Here is a 21,138-nt window from a genome sequence, read left to right on the forward strand (position 1 = left end):
CTTGAGAGAGATTCCCAACAAATGTCTGGATAGTTGAAATCTCCCATGACCACTACGTCATATTTTTTGGAGAACTTGGTCATTTGATACATAAAGAGTTCATCCATATCTTCAGCTTGCCCAGGTGGCCTGTAGTAAATGCCTACAATGGTGTCCTTTCCGTTGTTCTCTCCTTGTATTCTTACCCAAACAGTTTCCACAGAACTCCCAGTCTCTGAAGCTTCAATCTCTGTGCAGATATACGCTTTTCTAACATACAATGCGACACCTCCTCCTCGTTTATCAAGTCTGTTTCTTGCAAATAAGTTGTATCCTTTTAGCCTTTTATTCCAATCATGTGTATCGTCCCACCAAGTTTCAGTGATTCCAATGACATCATATTCCTTTTCCTGCGTTAGTAGTTCCAATTCTCCTTGTTTGTTGCCCATGCTTTGTGCATTTGTATAAAAACATTTTAGTTTGTGATTGGTTTCTCTTCCTCCCATATTTTTATTATTTAAATTGTTTTCTCTTTGTTCTTCCTTTCCACTTCCAGTAGCAGAGATCTCAATAGTATTTGTCAGCTGTATGGCTTTTTCTGGCCTTTTGCTTCCCTTCCCACATTGTTCTAGTTTAAAGCTCTTCTGATGAGTGTAGCAAGGCGACTTCCAAATACATGTTTTCCAGTCTTCGTAAGGTGCACCCCATCTCTAGCAAGTAGTCCATCGTATAGGTAATTCATTCCGTGATCCAGAAATCCAAATCCTTGTTGACGGCACCATCGACGTAGCCAGTTGTTCACCTGTAGAATCTTATTCCACCTCATTGTTCCATGGCCATCCACTGGGAGGATGGATGAGAAGACCACCTGCGCTCCCAATTCTTTCACTTTCTTGCCTAAGTCTTCAAAGTCACTGCAGATGGTTTCCAGGTCCTTTCCTGCGGTGTCATTTGTCCCCACATGTATTAGCAGGAATGGGTAGTGATCTGTAGGTCTGAAGAGTCTTGATATCCTGTCAGACACATCTTTAATTTTTGCTCCTGGAAGACAGCACATTTCTCTTGAGGTTATGTCTGGTCTGCAGATAGCGGCCTCTGTTCCTCTTAACAGGGAATCCCCCATGACCACCACTCTCCATTTTTTCTTCACAACATTCTTCTTTCTCCATCCAGGAGGATTCTGAGGGCTTACAAGGTTATTCATTGCTGGCAAAGTCTTATTTTGCTGTATTTCTTCATGGTTCTCCTGCGTGAGAGCCTGGTACTGGTTCCTGAGCAGTATGGGTGCTGACTGCCTCTCGATCCTCCGGCTTCTCTGGGTCACATGCTTCCATTCCTCTGTTTCGTCAGGTGCAGTTCGAATTTCTTCTCTTTCTGAATCATGAAGAGATAATTCTGCTCTGTCTAAGAACTCTTCACCTTCCTTAATGATTTTCAAGGTAGTTAACCTCTCTTCTAGATTTCGCAACTTTTCCTCCAACAGGGACACAAGCTTGCATTTCTGGCATGTGAAGTTTGGCTTTTCCACTGGCAAGTCTGTGAACATGTAGCAGGATATGCAGCTAACCAAATGGCTCCTGGACTCTTCCATGTTCTTATTGTTAATGTTCTGAAAACAGTGAAAAAGGCTTAAAAAAAAAGCTTCAAAATGCGTGCGCCAATAGGCACGCGGTTTACCGATGTCCTCTTTTCAGCTCCAACAGCCAAAATCCAGTGTTCTTTGAGCTCGCAGAGACTCTTCACTTACCCCAAAATGCAGTGGGAATATGCAAATTATCTCCTCAGGACTCCTCCCCTGGTTTACCGATGTCCTCTTTTCAGCTCCAACAGCCAAAATCCAGTGTTCTTTGAGCTCGCGGAGACTCTTCACTTACCCCAAAATGCAGTGGGAATATGCAAATTATCTCCTCAGGACTCCTCCCCTGGTTTTGGAGGAGTAAGTAAGATTGAAAGATTTACTGCTGAGAGAAAGAAGACATGATTTTCTTTACACTGTGATAATTTGGTTCTAGAGGATCCAGGACACAGAATAATTGGTAATTGTTTCTCTGTAACAGATTCTGTGTATATTTTATAAATGATTTACTATTACAAGCATTACCATATGGCAGAAACATTCTTATTCACGTCAATAATTGTAAATCAGGATTAGGATCTACACAGAAAAACTATAGGGCCTGATTCATCATTTGTGGGGTTGTTTAAGTCATTTTTATTTTTCTGTCTTGTGATATATTCACTGCCATTTTTGTGCTAAACTTGTTATAATGGCGCACACAGTTCATGAATTTTGTGCAAAGTTAAAAAAATTCTTATTTCAGTCTTTAACTGGTTTTGCGTTTTTTACGTTTCTTTCTTTTTTTAGTCCAAATAGTTGCATGTTTCGCAAAATGTCATAAGTATTTCTGTTGCATATAGAATCACTCTGGTCGGGGACTAGAGTACGTTTCAAAAAGTCACAAAATTGATTGCAAAGGTCACAAATGATGAATTAGGCAAAAAACATCTTGAAACCCTAATCCCCTACAGTGGAGAACGGAAAAAAACAAAAACAGGTAAACATATAAAATAGACTTCAAAAAAGGTTCAAATGGAAAGATGAATTTAGCCCGAGCAAAAAACAAAAGCAAAAGACCAAAAGCTTGGTAAAAATCACAAATGTTTGGAAAAATTGCCAAAAATGCTGAGTCCTCAAGGCCACCTTTTTTCTTTATGCAAACTATTTTCTGAAAAGCATTCTGGGAATGGTTAGCAACTTGAAATCGTCTCTCCACAATTTACAAAGGGCATGTGTATGGGGCAGTCATGGCTATTTAGAATCAGTATTCAACCATCCTTTTCTTGGGATTGAGCTACTGACCAATGAATGCTTAATGAGGTTAGTATTGCTGACACCACAAACAACACAAAAGCATTCCTGGGGTGAAAGCTCTAGAGAGGTGCAGTTTTTGGACTTCTATTCTTCAAGTTTAAAATTAAGATTTGTAGTTTTAGATTAAGAGAAACAAACAAGTTGATACTTTAGTGATTTGATACTGGTAGGTCTATAATAAAGAAAAATTGTTAATCTTTCTGCTATAGCAGATACCTCCTAATATGTTAGTCTGAGGTTTCTCCCTAGTAGCTGCATGTTTTTCACCCCCGGTCTGGGAGTCTGCCTTTCTCTGAGCCGGCTGTCACCTTGCCCCGTCTTTCAGATATGAATACAGTTGAAGCCCTGACTGTCGGGCGACCTCAGCAGCATGATCAGGTCATGTCACTGCTGACGTCACTCGCTGGTGCACAACAAGATTGGTGGTAAGTGCTCCAGTGGAGTTGAAGACACCGAAGGTTTAGTGAAACGGGAGAGGGAAGCACATGTATGAATTGAACCAGGCTGGATACGTCTAGTCAGAATGTGGTCAGAAGTATACAAATCTCACACTTGTGCTCACATGACCGTCCACTCATCACTGGCAAGAGGAATCCTAAAAGTGTGCAGTACATGCACTGTGAGAATTCAGAAGCCTGCAGTCACCTAGAGTGACTGCACACTTTCATCTCAAACCTGGACGAGGCCTTTAGTTATAAAATGAAGCCCTGTAGCCAATCCTAACAGTGTATAATATACTCACGGTCAGGATTCAGCTCTGCTTGCTGGTTCCAGCAGTAATTACACAGTCACTTCACTCATATGCAATTTTCATACTTACAGTCACGTGACAACGAGATTCTCTTCCTGCTGTTCTCAGTTTTTCACTGAACATTGAAAGAATTAGGAAGAGCAGCTCGCCGTCACATGACTACGTCTGCAAATAACATACGTGTTTGGGAGGCGGGGTGCCAGAAACCCTAGATACATCTCTGGCAGATTACTCAGCTCTGTAAATTTACCATTACCTTTACAAACATTACAATATAGCAAAAACAATTATTCCCAAATCAGTGATAGTAAACCAAAAACAGAAATAAGACCTACCCAAAAAACACTAAATGCAAATTACAGGTGATTACAGCTTTCGTCGCAAGGATGCTTCTGTGTTGTCAACAATACTTACCTCCTGAAGCATTCATTGGTCAGTGATTCAACCCCAGAATGGTTGAATCACTGATCATGAATGGCCATGACTGCCCCATACACATGCCCATTGTAAATTATGGAGAGAAGATTTCAAGTTGCTAACTATTCCCAGAATGCTTTTCAGCAAATAGTTTGCATAAGGAAAAAAGTCGCCTTGAGGACACAGCATTTTTAGCTATTTTACCAAATACTTGTGATTTTTTTACCAAGTTTTTAGTCTTTTGCTTTTGTTTTTTCTTTGCTTGAACTAAATTCATCTTTCCATTTGCAACTTTTTTGAAGTCTATTTTATATGTTTTACCTGTTTTTGTTTTTTTTTCCCCGTTCTCCACTGTACGGGATTAGGGTTTTGAGATATTTTCACCTAATTCATCATTTGTGACCTTTGCAATCAATTTTGTGACTTTTTTAAGCATACTCTAGTCGCTGATCAGACTGATTCTATATACAGAAATGTTTACGACATTTTACAAAACATGCAATTTTTTTGACTAAAACAAGAAAACGAGGCTAAAAAAACATTTAAAAACAGAAATAAAAGACTATTTTTTTCTTTGGATTTGGAACCAAAACTTTAAAAAAACACTGCAAATGATGAATCAGGCCCTATAGCTTTTCCGCGTAGATTCTAATCCGGATTCTGGTTTACAATTACAGACGTGAATAAGAATGTTTCCGCCACATAATAATGCCTGCAAAATTAAAATATAGACAGAATCTGCTTTAGAGAATCAATTAAAGCCCCCAAAACCAAAGTAACACAGTGTGAATGAGACCATGTGGTTTTTTTCCCAACTCTGAACCTACAAGAGTGATAAGACCTTCCAGTGGCCGACTAGAGGGCGTGGCAACGCTCCAACAAAAGCAACATGCAAATTAGTTTCAGCAAAGAATCCTGGGTATTATTTGCAGCAAGAACTCTTTTGGTCTTTACTGAGGAGAATCCTGCTGATGAAGAATTTGTTAAACAAGAAAAAAACAAATGAATTAAATGTACAAAAATTACTCAAACAGAAATATTAGATGAAATGAAAAATTCACTGCATCTTCTAGAACAGAAAGAGCTAAGTCTCTAAAGGGTTAATTAGTCTTTCTCATGAATATGCAAACTATTTGCAGAATAGTATGCTGGGTAAAATTTACAACTTGAAATCTTCTCTCCTTAACTGAAAAGAGACATATGTATGGGGCAGTCATGGGCAATGAGGGTCAGTATTCAACCATCCTTCTCTTGGGGTTGAGCTACTGACCAATGAATGCTTAATGAGGTTAGTATTGCTGACACCACAACAACACAGAAGCATCCTTGGAGTGTACACTCTGGAGAGGTGCAATTTTTGGAACCCCAATTCTTTTGGTTTAAAAGTAAGATTGGAAGATTTACTGCTGAGGAAAAGAATACATGATCTTCTTTATACTGTGATAATTTGGTTCTAGAGGATCCAGGACACAGAATAATTGGTAATTGTTTCTCTGTAGCAGATTCTGGGTATGTTTTATAAATGATTTACTATTACAAGTATTACCATATGGCAGAAACACTCTTATTCAGGTCAATAATTGTAAATCAGGATTAGGATCTACACAGAAAAACTATAGCACCTGATTCATCATTTGTGGGGTTGTTTAAGTCATTTTTATTTTTCTGTCTTGTGATATATTCACTGCCATTTTTGTGCTAAACTTGTTATAATGGCGCTCACAGTTCAGGAATTTTGTGCAAAGTTAAAAAAAATCTTATTTCAGTCTTTAACTGGTTTTGCGTTTTTTACGTTTCTTTCTTTTTTTAGTCCAAATAGTTGCATGTTTCGCAAAATGTCATAAGTATTTCTGTTGCATATAGAATCACTCTGGTCGGGGACTAGAGTACGTTTCAAAAAGTCACAAAATTTATTGCAAAGGTCACAAATGATGAATTAGGCAAAAACATCTTGAAACCCTAATCGCCACCTACAGTGGAGAATGGAAAAAACAGGTAAACATATAAAATAGACTTCAAAAAAGGTTCAAATGGAAAGATGAATTTAGTCCGAGCAAAAAAACAAAAGCAAAAGACCAAAAGCTTGGTAAAAATCACAAGTGTTTGGAAAAATTGCCAAAAATGCTGTGTCCTCAAGGCCACCTTTTTTCTTTATGCAAACTATTTTCTGAAAAGCATTCTGGGAATGGTTAGCAACTTGAAATAGTCTCTCCACAATTTACAAAGGGCATGTGTATGGGGCAGTCATGGCTATTTAGGATCAGTATTCAACCATCCTTTTCTTGGGGTTGAGCTACTGACCAATGAATGCTTAATGAGGTTAGTATTAATGTTGAGCCACCCCCGTAGTGTTCGAGTTCGGTTCGGTTTGTCGAACACCGTTAAAACCAATGGCAGGCAAACAAAAACACATAGAAAACACCTTCAAAGGTGTCCAAAAGCTGACAAACTGCTCAGAAGACACAACTAACACATGGAAAAGTGACAAGTACATATAGTCATGCGAAAAGAAAAGAGGTGGAGGAGTAAAAGGAGGGGGAGACACAGATATAGGCATGTCATGCCCTTCTAAAATCCAAAAAGTGAGAAGCCGACAGGGCCAGTCCGCTCCTGCCCGTGCCACCTCCGTGTCGCCGGGTTTGTGCCAGAGCCGCGGTGAACCCTGACGTCCAGCCCCCCTCTCCCAATACTGGTGCCTGTCCGCTGGTGGGTCGAGCGAGCCCCCCTGTGGTGGAGGCAGCTCTAAGCTTTTTAATTTAAATTGTCTCTCTAATTTGAATGAATACACTTTAAATCCATTTACAAGGATCTATTGGAGGGCAAGTCTTATGCCAGCAGCCGCGTAATTCCAGATCCAGTAGCGTCCACTAAAGCTGCTGCAGTTAAAAAGCTTTTATAAGGATCGAGCTCGGCTGTCCACCGCAAGGCATCCTAGTGCCAGTCCCAGCCCCTATGCCTTGGGGTGCCTCCTGATGCTCTTCACTAAGTATCCCATGGTCCCGAAGCATTTCCTTTGAAAAAATTAAGTGTCTAAACTACAGGTGGTGTAGCTTGCTTAACAGCCGGGATAATCCGCTGACTAGCAGACACTGCTACTAGGCACAAAGTATTTCCTGGGCTAGATGCAGTTAAAAATTTGTAATTAGATACTCTCGTTGGATGCTGAGAAAGCATTCCATAGAGTCTCCTGGCACGCCATATATGATTCTCTTAAAAAGCTTGGGGTAGGGGTCTAGGGGACCCTTTTATAGCCAAAATCACGGCCCTGTATCGCAATACGTCACCTAGGCTGAAGATAAATGGAACTGTAGCACCCTGAGGGCTCGGTTGCTACAGACGTATTGCACCTCACCCAGAGGTGTGATATCTCACTCTCAGGTAAGGATGGAGTGTGGATCAGGACCCGACACCTGCATGCATTACACCACATTGCCGTGGGGCAGGGCGACCAATATGCCCCTGAGATGGGCACGACAGTCCCTGTCCCTGGCTGGAGTGGGGGGAGGGAACACTGAGGAAGGGGAACCCTGTAGTGCAGGAGCAGGGAGGAAGCAGTTCCTGGGTGCATTGAGAAGGGAGTATAAAAGGTGGGCACCATCTTAGTTCAGTGCAGAGAAGTCTGAGCAGAAGTGGCAGGGAGCAGGGGCTCTGCATGAGCTCTGCTCCGGAGGCGGGCCTAGTAACAGAGGCCCAGGCCTGGAAGAGGGAGAAGGAAGGAAGAGGAGCGGAGAAGGCTCCAGGAACGAGGAATGAAGGGATCCCAGGGGTGCGGACGGGCGAGTCGCCACCGCACGCCCGAATCCACCTGCGTGGAGGGGTCAGGCCAAAGGGGGAGACCGGTCCCCGAACTAGTGGAGGCAGGAAATGACCCTCAGCTAGAAACCGGAGGCTCTGACATTTTATGTGGCGCAGCCCCTCGCTACACCCGCTAGGAAGGCACCACATAGGGTCAGGGAAACTGGCGCCAAGTTTACCAAGAGGAGGCCCGAGGCAGCCGGACAGAAGTGTTGGTAAGAAAGGCCAGACAAAGGACACACAAAGGGGGTCCTGTGAAGTGCTCCAAAGTTATCTGGGAGTTGTCTGAGCCCCTCACCTGGTGAGCACAGTACGACGTGGGCAGCCGTTACCTGCAGACGTGGTCTGGATAATAAGAACTGTGAGTTAAGGCCCTGGACTGCATCACTGACTCCGTGTCGTTACTGCTGCTGCCCTGCACCATCACCCCCATCCTCCGCATACACTGCCCTGAGGCTATACTCCTCCCGTGGGGAGTTATGCTACGCTCTGCTGCACCCACAACACCAGCCTCAGCGGTCTGCCCTGTAGCGGCGGTTCACTCGGACCGCAATCCACGGGTGGCGTAGTCGGACATTTAAACATCAAAACCACATAAATAGTTCCGCCACTGGTTTGATCGCCCTGAGCCACGGAACCGGGTCGCCGCCACGAAGACTACAACCACCAGCATCCACCAAAAAGGGTCCGGCTCCGGGTGTCCCAAGGCCCAGGGGGTGCGTCAGAACATTTTCATCACCTTTCACAATCACCAATGGGACAAGGCAGGGATGTCCTCTGTCCCCTCTCTTATACATCCTAGTGACGGAGCACCTGCTCTCATCAATTCGCCATAACCCCAATATTAGGTGGATTGAGGTGGGAGGCACCGAGTACAAGTGCTCTCTATTTGCTGATGATGTCCTAGTATATATCACTCAATCACATATATCCATCCCTGCTGTTATGGCTGAAATAGATCACTTTGTTACATGGTAAAATTTTAAAATCAATGCAGCGAAGTCTGAGGCCCTCGATGTCTCCCTCCCCAAATCCATATAGGATTCCATCCAGTCCAACTTTCCCTTTGCCTGGCCCTCACAGGGTATCAAATACTTAGGAATTCCTATTCATAGAGACCTCTCCCATCTATGTTATCTTAATTTTGGGCCCTTTATTGAACAATTCCATACAGACCACGGTTGGCAAGTTAGAACTGTAAGATTCACTACGTGAACCACTGGTGTTTTGTGGAAAAGCACATGTACACTGCGTTCCAAATTATTATGCAAAAAGTGTTTAGGAGTGATAAGGGAAGAATTTGTTTGTTTGTCAGTTAAACTCATTGATGGTGATGTGTGTCAGGGCTCTTTATATCACTGTAAGCAATTGCAGACACCTGTGCTAATTAGTTTGGCAGGTGTGTCCAATGAAAGGCAAGACTACTTAAGAAGGCTCTCTCACATTATTAAGCAGCCTACATTTTCTGCCAAAATGGGAAAGAAAAAGGATGTGTCGGCTGCTGAGAAGCAACAAATTGTGGAGTGTTTAGGTCAAGGCATGACTACAATCAACATTGTGCGATGATCAGGATGAAGTGTCTTGGCAATCAAGAAGTATGTAGCTGATTCACAGTACACACGTGTGCGTGCTGATAAGGGCAAATTGAGGACTCTTTCCTACAGGCAATTACGTCAGGTTAAAAGAGCAGCGGCAAAAAAGCCTTGTCATAGCAGCAGACAAGTTTTTGAAGCTGCTGGTGCCTCCAACGTTCCCCGAACAACAAGATGCAGGGTCCTTCAGAGGTTTGCAGCTGTGCATACGCCATCCTGTCGACCTCCTCTATCCACTTTACACAAGCAGAAACGGCTCCAGTGGGCCAAACATTACATGAAGACTGATTTCAAAACTGTTTTGTTCACGGATGAGTGCCGTGCAGCGCTCGATGGTCCAGATGGATGGAGTGGAGGATGGCTGGTTGATGGACACCCCACGCAAACACGGCTACAGCGCCAACAAGGAGGAGGTGGAGTAATGTTTTGGGCTGGAATCATGGGGAGAGAGATTGTCGGCCCCTTTAGGAACCCTGAAGGCGCTAAAGATGAACTCCATAATGTATGTGGATTTTCTCAAACAGCACTTCCTGCCATGGTTCAAGAAGAAGAACCGTGTATTTCACAGCAAGATCATTTTTCTGCATGATAATGCACCATCTCATGCTGCACATAAAACATCTGCATCTCTGGCTGATATGGGCATAAAAGGGGACAAACTTATGGTGTGACCCCCATGCTCCCCTGACCTCTACCCCATTCAGAACCTTTGGAGCATCATTAAAAGGAGTGTCTATGATGGCGGGAGGCAGTTCACATCTAAGCAACAGCTCTGGGAGGGTATTCTGTCCTCATGCAAAACAATTGAAGCAGAAACCATCCAAAACCTGACAAATTCAATGGACGAGAGAGTTCAGAAGCTCCTTTCGAACAAGGGGTCCTATGTGAAAATGTAACATCACCTAGAATAAAGTTTTGAGTTGAAAACTGTTTGATTTCAGTTTCTAACAACCTGCTAATGCTTATAATTTCAAAAATGACCATTTTTTTGGTCTTTATTAAAATGAAAAGGTTGATCGAAAAGTTTGGGGGATCTAAGAGTGTGGCAACCCAGTAGTCATGATTACTTCGAATTCTGACAATATGAGGGTCATGCTGCAGGTAGTGCAGCAAGAAGGCACTTATGTGTCTTGCGCATCTCGGAGCCCCAAAATTATTTTCCGGGCTAGATGCAGCTAAAAATTATTTTTAATTTTAAATCTGGTGAAGCTTATTATAGATGGCCTAATAGGATCAGTGCTGCACACTGCTACAAAGCCCAAATTATTTTCCAGTCAAGATACAGATAAACATGATTAGTAATTTGAAAGCTTAAAACGGTTGGTAGGGTGATTTTAACCAATCATCAAGCTTTTACTCTCCCCAGGATGACACAGGGGTAGAAAAGTCGTTTCGGATCCATGATTTGTTCATCTTTATGAACGTGAGTCTGTCTACATTATCAGTGGAGAGCCGCGTGCGCTTATCTGTCAGCACACCACCAGCAGCGCTGAACACACGTTCAGACAGAACGCTGGCTGCGGGGCATGACAAGATCTCCAAGGCGTAAGTGGCTAGCTCCGGCCATTTATCCAGATTGGAAGCCCAAAAAGAGCAAGGGTCCAGTGACACAGTCGTGGCTTCAATGTTTACTTGGAGATACTCCTGTACCATCGTCTCTAGGCGTTGACTATGTGTCAGACTTCTTGTCTCCTGTGGCCTTGCAAAGGATGGGCTAAAAAAGTGGTGAAATGATTCCGCAAAATTGATGTTACCAGCAGATACTGTGGTTCTGTTGCGGTTTGAGTGCTGAACACTTGACGGTCCCACGGTTGGCAAGTTGGAACTGTGAGATTCACTACGTGCACCACTGGTATTTTGTGGAAAAGCACATGTAAGATTCTGCAACAGTCTCTGCTGATACTCCTGCATGCGTGCATCCCTTTCTATGGCAGGAATAATTTCTGCAAATTTACTTTTGTACCGGGGATCTAACAGTGTGGCAACCCAGTAGTCAGGATTATTTCTAATTCTCACAATTCGAGGGTCATGTTGCAGGTAGTGCAGCAAGAAGGCACTCATGTGTGTTGCGCATCCAGGAGCACCAAGTCCCTGTTGTGTTGGTGGCGAGGTAACAATCATGCTTCCTTCCTCTGTCCTCTCCCCCCAACCTCGCACAACAGAAATGTGATCAAGGTCTCCCTCATCTGATGAGTCTTCCATCAGTTCGTCCTCCACTTCTTCCTGGGCTCCTGCACCTTCCTCACTAGTTTGGCTGCTACCATGCGCCCTGGTAAAACCATCTCCCCCACCCTCACATGCCTGCCGCCTTGGTGCTGCCGACCGTCTGGACCTTGCAGATGTTAGCCCTTCCGCATACAACTCCTCCTCCTCTACTTCCTCCACCTCCTCTTGTGCCACCACCTGACTCCGAATTCTGTTTAACATGTGCTCCAGCATGTAAATCACCGGAATAGTCATGCTGATAATGGCATCGTCAGCACTAAACATCTTCGTCGCCATTTCAAAACTGTGCAGAAGGGTGCATAGGTCCCTGATCTGAGACCACTCCTCCAGCGTGATTTGCCCCACCTCTGAATCTCGTTGGCCCAGGCTATACGTCAGAACGTATTGCACCAGGGCTTGTCGGTGCTGCCACAGTCGCTGCAACATGTGCAGAGTTGAATTCCACCGGGTAGGCACATCGCATTTTAGCCGGTGAAGTGGCAGGCCCAACGACTTCTGTAGAGATGTAAGTCGCTGAGCTGCGGGATGCGAACGGCGGAAGTGAGCACACAGCGACCGTGCCCTCTGCAGAAGGCCATCTAGTCTGGGATAGTGGGCTAAAAATTGCTGGACAACCAGGTTCAACACGTGAGCCATACAAGGCACGTGTGTGACATTGCCCCGGCGAAGGGCCGCACCCAGGTTTGCAGCATTGTCGCACACGGCCTTCCCTGGTTTCAGGTCCAGTGGAGACAACCATTCATGAAATTGGTTCTCCAGAGCTGACCACAACTCCTCAGCTGTGTGACTCACATTTCCCAGACATTTCAAAGTAAAAACCACCTGATGACGTTGAGCCCTACTGCCAGCATAGTAAGGAGGTGTGCAGGATCCCTTCTGCGCAGTTAGAAAGCTTGTGGCATGACCAGACAGGCTTTGGGTGCAGGTGGAAGACCGAGAGGAGGTTGAAGAGGCAGAAGCAGTGGAGGAACTTTGACATAAAGAGGATTGACGCACAACTCGTGGGGACGGCAAGACTTGGACAGCAGCCCCTTGTCCTGCTGTCACCATAGTTACCCAGTGCCCATTCAGCGACATGTAACGCCCCTGTCCATTCCTACTCGTCCAAGTGTCTGTGGTGAAATGCACCCTGTCACACACAGAGTTTCTCAAAGAAGCGGTGATGTTGTGTGCGACATGCTGGTGGAGCGCAGGCACACCTTTCTTTGAGAAGTAGTGCCGACTGGGCATCTGGTACTGGGGCACTGCGACGGACATAAGGTCTCGAAAATCCTCTGTGTCCACCAGGCGGAAAGGCAGCATTTCTGTAGCCAAGAGCTTGCAGATGGTGAAATTCAACCTCTTAGCTTTCTCATGGCTAGGAGGAAATGGTCTTTTACTTGTCCACATCTGAGGGACCGAGGGCTGGCTATTGTGCTTAGATGGGGTTGATAAGGGTGTCCCCGGCAAACTGCCGGTCTGTGAGGAAGATGCAGGCGGACATGTTAGGTTGCCTTGATCCAAAGGTGGTGCTATCGATGTCGGACAGCGCTCAACACCAGCTGGTGTTACCACCTCCAAAGAAAATGATGACCTGCCAATCACGCTGGCTGTTGCGGGTAAAGAGGTGGCAGGTCTGCGCCCCAAAACAGGTGTGACTGCTGTCCCCCCAGTCACAGAGGATGAAGAGGCCGCGGATGCACAAGATATGGCAGACGGTGGTTGGCCCGGCCGGCTAGGCCGCATTGTAGCACACTGAGCTTCCCACTGCAACTTATGCTTCATGTCCATGTGCCGGTTCATGCATGAAGTACTCAAACTATGTATTTTTTGGCCTCTACTTAGCTTTTGCTGACAAATGTTACAGATAACACGAGTTGGGTCATCTTTATCGATCTGAAAAAATGCCCAGGCTATGCAAGGCTTAGCACCCATGCGACCTGAAGAGCCACCACGACTTGTGGTGAGAGGCAGAGTTGTGTTTGAGGATGCAGTTGTTGACGTGCTTCCAGTACTACGTCTCTGTCCAGGAAGGCGCAACCTGACCTCGTCGTCACTAGCATCTTCCTCCACCTCCTCTGCTGACCTCATCTCTTGGCTGACTGTGGGTTGACAGTAAGTGGGATCTCCAACCTCATCATCATCACCCTGTGTGTTATCACACCCGTCGTCCTCAGAGCCAACCTGTTCCTGCCCTGACAAAAAACTAAAGTTGTCGCTCCAATCAGGTATTTGAGTCTTATCATCGTCTTCCTCATTGTCTCCACCAACAGGAGTTACAGTTTGGGAATGAGGGTCTACATTATGGTCAGAACCTTCTGCGTCTGGTCCTGGATCCGACTCATAAAGATTCTGGGCATCAGTGGAGATCATTTCCTCGTCTGGATTCACAGAAGCGCTGGAGTCGACCTCTGATTCCCAGGCTATAGTATGAGTAAACAGCTCTGCAGACTCAACCATCTGTTCTACCTCATACTCAGACGGGCAGCTGGAGATTTGGGAGCTGTGAGGAAGCAAGTGCGATTTGGGTGACACCTTTGAGGACTGGAGTATTTGTGATGTTGAAGTTGATGTGGAGGAGAGCCCACTTAACGGAGCACTTGATATCCGTTGAAGCACCTGCTGTTTTTGTGCCTCATCTGGAATTTGTAGCGATTGGCGTGGCCGTAAGAAAGGGATCTTATCACATTGTCCGCTAAAAGAAGTAGACATTTTAGTTTGGCTGGAAGATGGTCTTTCTTCTGCAGATGTTACTGTTGCTTTAACACCTACCCCACGGACACAACCTTTTTTCCCCTTCCCAACATGCCTATTCCCCTTTCCACCAGCAGCAGGCCTTTTTCCACTCATTTTGGTGGTTAACTAATTCACAATTCTGGAGTTGTTTGCACAAAAAAACAATGGATGGCAACCGAGCAGAGCTGAGTGGCCAAACTGTGGTATTAGGCCAAAACTATTGGCTGGGTTAGATGCAGAAAAAAATTATATTCAATTTGCAACCTGATGGAGGTCAGTATAGATGGACTAATACAACAAGTCCCACACACAGCTAGAAGCCCAATATTTTTTCAGCGGTAGATGCAGATAAAAATTATTTTTAATTTGCAACCTGATGGAGGTCAGTATAGATGGACTAATAGAGAAAGTCCGACACACTACTAGAAGGCCAAATATTTTTTCAGAGCTAGATGCAGAAAAAAATTATATTCAGTTTGCAACCTGATGGAGGTCAGTATAGATGGATTAATAGAACAAGACCCACACACAGCTAGAAGCCCAATATTTTTTCAGAGGTAGATGCAGAAAAAAATATATTCAGTTTGCAACCTGATGGAGGTCAGTATAGATGGACAAACAGAGAAAGTCCCACACACTACTAGAAGGCCAAATATTTTTTCAGAGCTAGATGAAGAAAAAAATTATATTCAGTTTGCAACCTGATGGAGGTCTGTATAGATGGATTAATAGAACAAGACCCACACACAGCTAGAAGCCCAATATTTTTTCAGAGGTAGATGCAGAAAAAAATATATTCAGTTTGCAACCTGATGGAGGTCAGTATAGATGGACTAATACAACAAGTCCCACACACAGCTAGAAGCCCAAATATTTTTTCAGAGGTACTGTAGATGCAGATAAAAATTATTTTGAATTTGCAACCTGATGGAGGTCAGTATAGATGGACTAATAGAGAAAGTCCGACACACTGCTAGAAGGCCAAATGTTTTTTCAGAGGTACTGTAGATGCAGATAAAAATTATTTTTAATTTGCAACCTGATGGAGGTCAGTATAGATGGACTAATAGAGAAAGTCCGACACACTACTAGAAGGCCAAATATTTTTTCAGAGCTAGATGCAGAAAAAAATTATATTCAGTTTGCAACCTGATGGAGGTCAGTATAGATGGACTAATACAACAAGTCCCACACACAGCTAGAAGCCCAATATTTTTTCAGAGGTAGATGCAGAAAAAAATATATTCAGTTTGCAACCTGATGGAGGTCAGTATAGATGGACTAATACAACAAGTCCCACACACAGCTAGAAGCCCAATATCTTTTCAGAGGTAGATGCAGAAAAAAATATATTCAGTTTGCAACCTGATGGAGGTCAGTATAGATGGACTAATACAACAAGTCCCACACACAGCTAGAAGCCCAAATATTTTTTCAGAGGTACTGTAGATGCAGATAAAAATTATTTTGAATTTGCAACCTGATGGAGGTCAGTATAGATGGACTAATAGAGAAAGTCCGACACACTGCTAGAAGGCCAAATATTTTTTCAGAGCTAGATGCAGAAAAAAATTAGATTCAGTTTGCAACCTGATGGAGGTCAGTATAGATGGACTAATAGAATGATGCTATGCCCAAAAGATTTTACTTCACTAGGTGCAGTAAAAAAAATTGGTATTCTATACACAGGTGGTATATCTTGCAACACAGATAGGCTACTCCATTGACTAACACACTCTGCAATAGGCCAAAAAGGATTAGCTTTGCTAGATTCAGCCAAATGCTGTGAAAAAAACTTGCACAGCACTGGCACAGACCTGCCTGGCAAAAACTGATAGGAACTGATGTAACCTAGTCCTGAAAAGGACTCCAATTACAATTAGTCTTTACTCCCACAACCTATCTATTTAAGAGCACAGACCTGCCTGATAAAAGTCGTAGGAAATGCTGTAACCTAGTCCTTAAAAGGACTGCAATCACAACTATTCCCTACTCCCAAGCTATCTGTATATTTGTGCGAAAATTGGCTTGAAATTAACAAGGTATAGCGCACACAGCAACAGCGGTGCCGTCTAACACGCAGCTGCAGCAGTGAGAAAATGGTGGCGACAGGGAAAATGGCTTGGTCTTATAGGGCAAGGACATGTGACATACACTGCCAATGACACATGCCCTTGCTTGTGTGAAAAAAAGCACTTCGCTCCGTGTGTGCGCTGCTGATAGGCTGACAGATTGCACCTCCCCACTGTAAATGCGGGAAAGAGAAAAAAAAATGGAGATCTTCATTGTTCCTGCAGAGATCCATCCCCTGCCCCTCCCCCCACCCCGCTGTACACTCAAACTGCGTATTAACATTAATTTTCATCATTACTGAGAAAAATTCCAGTTATGATTTTGGTGCACGAACAGTTATCGAACATAACCTCGAACAGCCGAATTTTTCTCAAATTGTTCGTGTTCGCCGAACGGCTCGAACACCGCCCAAAACAGCTCGAATTTGAGATTGGCGAACAGTTCGAGTAGAACAACGCTCATCTCTAGTTAGTATTGCTGACACCACAAACAACACAAAAGCATCCCTGGGGTGAAAGCTCTAGAGAGGTGCAATTTTTGGACTTCTATTCTTAAAGTTTAAAATTAAGATTTGTAGTTTTAGATTAAGAGAAACAAACAAGTTGATACTTTAGTGATTTGATACTGGTAGGTCTATAATAAAGAAAAATTGTTAATCTTTCTGCTATAGCAGATACCTCCTGATATGTTAGTCTGAGGTTTCTCCCTAGTAGCTGCATGTTTTTCACCCCCGGTCTGGGAGTCACCTTGCGCCGTCTTTCAGACATGAGTACAGTTGAAGCCCTAACTGTCGGGCGACCTCAGCATCATGATCAGGTCATGTCACTGCTGACGTCACTCGCTGGTGCACAACAAGATTGGTGGTAAGTGCTCCAGTGGAGTTGAAGACACCGAAGGTTTAGTGAAACGGGAGAGGGAAGCACATGTATGAATTGAACCAGGCTGGATACGTCTAGTCAGAATGTGGTCAGAAGTATACAAATCTCACACTTGTGCTCACATGACCGTCCACTCATCACTGGCAAGAGGAATCCTAAAAGTGTGCAGTACATGCACTGTGAGAATTCAGAAGCCTGCAGTCACCTAGAGTGACTGCACACTTTCATCTCAAACCTGGACGAGCCCTTTAGTTATAAAATGAAGCCCTGTAGCCAATCCTAACAGTGTATAATATACTCACGGTCAGGATTCAGCTCTGCTTGCTGGTTCCAGCAGTAATCACACGGTCACTTCACTCATATGCAATTTTCATACTTACAGTCACGTGACAACGAGATTCTCTTCCTGCTGTTCTCAGTTTTTCACTGAACATTGAAAGAATTAGGAAGAGCAGCTCGCCGTCACATGACTACGTCTGCAAATAACATACGTGTTTGGGAGGCGGGGTGCCAGAAACCCTAGATACATCTCTGGCAGATTACTCTGCTCTGTAAATTTACCATTACCTTTACAAACATTACAATATAGCAAAAACAATTATTCCCAAATCAGTGATAGTAAACCAAAAACAGAAGTAAGACCTACCCAAAAAACATTAAATGCAAATTACAGATGATTACAGGTTTCACAGCAGGGATGTTTCTGTGTTATCAACAATACTTACCTCCTGAAGCATTTATTGGTCAGTGATTCAACCCCAGAATGGTTGAATACTGACCATGAATGTCCATGACTGCCCCATACACATGCCCATAGTAAATTATGGAGAGAAGATTTCAAGTTGTTAACTATTCCCAGAATGCTTTTCAGCAAATAGTTTGCATAAGGAAAAAAGTCGCCTTGAGGACACAGCATTTTTAGCTATTTTACCAAATACTTGTGATTTTTTTACCAAGTTTTTAGTCTTTTGCTTTTGTTTTTTCTTTGCTTGAACTAAATTCATCTTTCCATTTGCAACTTTTTTGAAGTCTATTTTATATGTTTTACCTGTTTTTGTTTTTTTTTTCCCCATTCTCCACTGTACGGGATTAGGGTTTTGAGATATTTTCACCTAATTCATCATTTGTGACCTTTGCAATCAATTTTGTGACTTTTTTAAGCATACTCTAGTCGCTGATCAGACTGATTCTATGTACAGAAATGTTTACGACATTTTACAAAACATGCAATTTTTTAGACTAAAACAAGAAAAAGAGGCTAAAAAAACATTTAAAAACAGAAATAAAAGACTATTTTTTTCTTTGGATTTGGAACCAAAACTTTAAAAAAACACTGCAAATGATGAATCAGGCCCTATAGCTTTTCCGCGTAGATTCTAATCCTGATTCTGGTTTACAATTACAGACGTGAATAAGAATGTTTCTGCCACATAATAATGCCTGCAAAATTAAAATATAGACAGAATCTGCTTTAGAGAATCAATTAAAGCCCCCAAAACCAAAGTAACACAGTGTGAATGAGACCATGTGTTTTTTTTCCCAACTCTGAACCTACAAGAGTGACAAGACCTTCCAGTGGACGTGGCCGACTAGAGGGCGTGGCAACGCTCCAACAAAAGCAACATGCAAATTAGTTTCAGCAAAGAATCCTGGGTATTATTTGCAGCAAGAACTCTTTTGGTCTTTACTGAGGAGAATCCTGCTGATGAGGAATTTGTTAAACAAGAAAAAAATAATTGAATTAAATGTACAAAAATTACTCAAACAAATATTAGATGAAATGAAAAATTCACTGTATCTTCTAGAACAGAAAGAGCCAAGTCTCTAAAGGGTTAATTAGTCTCTCTCATGAATATGCAAACTATTTGCAGAATAGTATGCAGGGTAAAATTTACAACTTGAAATCTTCTCTCCTTAACTGAAAAGAGACATGTGTATGGGGCAGTCATGGGCAATGAGGGTCAGTATTCAACCATCCTTCTCTTGGGGTTGAGCTACTGACCAATGAATGCTTAATGAGGTTAGTATTGCTGACACCACAACAACACAGAAGCATCCCTGGGGTGAAAGCTCTGGAGAGGTGCAATTTTTGGACCCCTAATTCTTTTGGTTTAAAAGTCATTACACATAGAATCATAGAATGGTAGAGTTGGAAGGGATCTCCTGGGTCATCTGGTCCAACCCCCTGCTCAAAGCAGGATTCACTAGATCATCTCAGACAGATGTCTGTCCAGCCTCTGTTTGAAGACGTCCATTGAAGGGGAACTCACCACCTCTCGTGGCAGCCTGTTCCACTCATTAATCACCCTAACTGTCAAAAAGTTTTTTCTAATATCTAATCTGTGTCTCCTCCCATTCAGTTTCATCCCATTGCTTCTAGTCTTTCCTTGTGCAAATGAGAATAAAGATGTTCCTTCTACAATGTGACAGCCCTTGACATATTTGTAGACAGCTATTAAGTCTCCTCTCAGTCTTCTTTTTTGCAAGCTAAACATTCCCAAATCCTGCAACCGTTCCTCATAGGACATGGTTTGCAGACCAGTCACCATTCTGGTCGCTTTTCTCTGAACTTGCTCCAGTTTGTCTATGTCTTTTTTAAAATGTGGTGCCCAAAACTGTACACAGTATTCCAGATGAGGTCTGACCAAAGAGGAGTAAAGACCGATAATGACTTCACGTGATCTAGACTGTATGCTTCTGTTAATACATCCCAGAATTGTATTTGCCTTTTTTGCTGCTGCATCACACTGTTGACTCATGTTCAGTCTATGATCTATTAGTATACCTAAGTCTTTTTCACATGTACTGTTGCTTAGCTCTATTCCTCCCATTCTGTATATGCTTTTTTCATTTTTATTGCCCAGATGTAGTACTTTGCATTTTTCCCTGTTAAAAACCATTCTGTTGGTTGCTGCCCACTGCTCCAGTTTATTTAGGTCTTTTTGAATCCTCTCTCTCTCTTCTCTAGTATTAGCTATCCCTCCTAGCTTTGTGTCATCAGCAAATTTAATCAGTTTACCCTCAATTCCTTCATCTAAATCATTGATAAAGATGTTGAACAATACAGGTCCCAGGACGGAGCCCTGTGGTACCCCACTTGAGACATTCATCCAGCTGGATGTGAAGCCATTTACAACCACCCTTTGAGTCCGATCACTAAGCCAGTTATGAATCCACCTAACAGTTGCCTGGTCCATTGCATACTTGGTCATTTTTTCAATAAGGATGGTGTGAGATACTTTGTCAAATGCTTTGCTGAAGTCAAGATATACTATATCTACAGCATTTCCCTGATCCACCCAGTCAGTGATTCTGTCATAGAAGGAAATTAAGTTAGTCTGACATGACTTGTTAGTTACAAACCCATGCTGACTCTGGTTAATCACTTCATTCTTATCCATGTACTTACATACATGTTGTTTAATAATTTGTTCAAAGATCTTTCCTGGTATAGAAGTCAGACTCACTGGCCTATAGTTCCCTGGGTCCACCTTCTTCCCCTTTTTGAAGATAGGAACAACATTTGCTCTTCTCCAGTCTTCTGGGACTTATCCTGTTCTCCAAGAATTTTCAAAGATTATGGAGAGTGGTTCTAAAATTTCTTCTACGATCTCCTTCAGTACTCTGGGGTGTAATTCATCTGGACCTGGAGACTTGAACTTATTTATGCTAGCTAAATATTCCCTCACAATCTTTCTGTTTACAGATAACTTAGATTCCTCTATTCCTTTAAAAGGTCAGTGAAGATCAGTTGATGTTACATTTTCTTTCTGAGAGAAAACAGATGCAAAATAGGAATTAAAAAGTTCGGCCTTCTCAACATCCTCTCTTACCATTTCT

The 21,138-nt window shown here is 43.1% G+C and overlaps 1 protein-coding gene and 3 non-coding genes across 4 annotated transcripts in view; 3 read left to right on the top strand and 1 right to left on the bottom strand.

The window, feature by feature from the left end:
* HDAC9 (histone deacetylase 9) overlaps nt 1-21,138 on the bottom strand; it is a 1,057,517-nt gene that overhangs the window by 860,519 nt on the left and 175,860 nt on the right. The window lies entirely within an intron of this gene.
* Nucleotides 2,809-2,935, top strand: LOC141266317 (U4atac minor spliceosomal RNA). The gene has a single exon (XR_012320359.1). It is a non-coding gene; the product is annotated as a U4atac minor spliceosomal RNA (small nuclear RNA).
* On the top strand, nt 5,259-5,384 carry LOC141266307 (U4atac minor spliceosomal RNA). The gene has a single exon (XR_012320349.1). It is a non-coding gene; the product is annotated as a U4atac minor spliceosomal RNA (small nuclear RNA).
* LOC141266311 (U4atac minor spliceosomal RNA) lies at nt 19,270-19,395 on the top strand. The gene has a single exon (XR_012320353.1). It is a non-coding gene; the product is annotated as a U4atac minor spliceosomal RNA (small nuclear RNA).

The sequence above is a fragment of the Phyllobates terribilis genome, unplaced genomic scaffold (assembly GCF_046119375.1).
Source record: "Phyllobates terribilis strain yellow unplaced genomic scaffold, ASM4611937v1 Scaffold_4__5_contigs__length_816908805, whole genome shotgun sequence".
Lineage (NCBI taxonomy): Eukaryota > Metazoa > Chordata > Amphibia > Anura > Dendrobatidae > Phyllobates > Phyllobates terribilis.